This window comes from Octopus bimaculoides, chromosome 29 (genome assembly GCF_001194135.2).
Source record: "Octopus bimaculoides isolate UCB-OBI-ISO-001 chromosome 29, ASM119413v2, whole genome shotgun sequence".
NCBI classification, from domain to species: domain Eukaryota; kingdom Metazoa; phylum Mollusca; class Cephalopoda; order Octopoda; family Octopodidae; genus Octopus; species Octopus bimaculoides.
Genome location: NC_069009.1, coordinates 1,591,972 through 1,594,225, shown reverse-complemented (window position 1 = coordinate 1,594,225; position 2,254 = coordinate 1,591,972). Strand labels below are relative to the sequence as shown.

General features: G+C 34.2%; 1 protein-coding gene across 1 annotated transcript in view; it reads right to left on the bottom strand.

Annotated features, from left to right (window-relative positions):
* The window catches only part of LOC106878083 (histone acetyltransferase KAT6B), a 79,084-nt gene that overhangs the window by 39,834 nt on the left and 36,996 nt on the right, over nt 1-2,254 (bottom strand). The gene's annotated exons all lie outside the window — the stretch shown is intronic.

Sequence of the window (2,254 nt, the reverse complement as noted above, 5' to 3'; positions counted from 1 at the left end):
ATATATATATATACATACATATATACATACATATATATATATATATATAACATATATATAACATCTATTCAGTTATCCGGCCATTTTAACGTACATTTTTCACTGGAATTTTCAATTGGCCGGATAACTGAAGAGGTGTTGGCGTGGGCTCCCACCCTGGCATCCAAAACTCGGAGTTTTATCATGGCTACTGAAAAAGTGTCACATATTTTTACAGATAAATTCCTCTATTTGCATAATATCGAGGTCTCTTTCTTTCTTTTTTTGTCCTTCCTGTCAAAGAGATATATATATATATATATATATATATATATATATATCTATTATATGTCCACAAATGTGCATGTATACATATGCGGCTGTGTACACACGAACATATACATGTACACACATACATATAGATATGAATATATATATATATATATATATATAGATACACATGTTTATATACTCATATATACACACATATATATATATGGATCATATACAAATACGCAGACATACATACACGTATGTACAGACTAAAGAATAGACATTCTGAATTCATTTAATGCTCCCATACAATCGTAAGATTGTGGTTTCAATCCCTGGACTGGGCAATCCATTGCGTTCTTGAGCAAGACAATTCACTTCACGTTACTCCAATCCACTCAGCTGTAGAAATGATTACCTCTAGTGGAGGTGTCTTGCTTGATGGTTAGGGCGTTGGATTCACAACTGTGACATCGTGGTTTCAATCCCTGAACAGGGCAATCCGTTGTGCTTTTTGAGCAAAACACTTCATTTTACATTGCCCCAGTCTACTCGGCTGTAAATGAGGAACCCCATGATGGACTGATAACCTATAGTCTAGTGCTTAGATTGTTGTGGTGACAAATGTAAGATTGTGGTTCCAATCCTTGGACTGGGTGATCCATTGTGCTCTTGAGCAAAACACTTCACCTCATGTTACTCCAGGCTACTCCGCTGGCAAAAATGAGTTTAGCCTGGAGAGGGACAGGGCTCCACCAGGCTTTCTCACCTTAGATACGCCGCATGGCTACAGCACCCCACTGACACCCAAGGGGTAAAGGCACTTGTCAATGCTCCCACACAAGTATATATTTAGTCCACATTATTCCATCAGGACCATAGGGCCGGTTTCCTGGTCTTTCTTATTTCTTTATTGCCCACAAGGGGCTAAACATAGAGGGGACAAACAAAGACAGACAAAGGAATCAAGTCGATTACATTGACCCCAGTGCATAACTGGTACTTAATTTATCGACCCTGAAAGGATGAAAGGCAAAGTCGACCTCGGCGGAATTTGAACTCAGATCGTAAAGACAGGCATAATACCGCTAAGCATTTCGCCTGGCGTGCTAACGTTTTTGCCAGCTCGCCACAATCCTGGTCTTTCCTCCATAGACAAGATGCTGGTCCATTGCAAGATTAGTCACTATTTACCATCCGAGCGAACGGAAGCAATGCGAAATGAAGTGTCTTGCTCAAGAACGCATTGCATCGCACGGTCCAGGAATTGAAACCACGATCACAAAATCATGACTCCGACACCCAAACAACTAAGCCATGCGCTTCCACTATGTGTAAATAACTACTTAAAAATTCTGAAGGCATTCCATTCAGATAAACTTTAGAGCATACAGATTACCATGCATGGTGAAACCATTTGTTTTGATGTAGGCAAAAGACAATAGAGCTGTAAAATATAAATTCTACAGCCTAAAAATGTTCAATGCAGTCCTGCTTTGCTTAAAAATTAATCTAAGTCATTTCTATATTTTATAAATATAAATATATATATATACATACATACATACATACATACATACATAAATACACTCATACACGCATACATAAATATTTACATAATGTAGATAGCATTCAATGGGTACTTAGATATTTTATATAATGTACATTTAGATATAGATATGTGTATATATAAATATATATATATATAGATATGTATATATATATATATAGATATATATATATATAGATACGTATATATATATATAGATATGCATATATATAGATATGCATATATATAGATATAGATATGCATATATATAGATATAGATATGCATATATATACATATAGATATGCATATATATATATATAGATATGCATATATATATATATATAGATATGCATATATATATATATAGATATGCATATATATATATAGATATGCATATATATATATAGATATGCATATACATATATATAGATATGCATATACATATATATAGA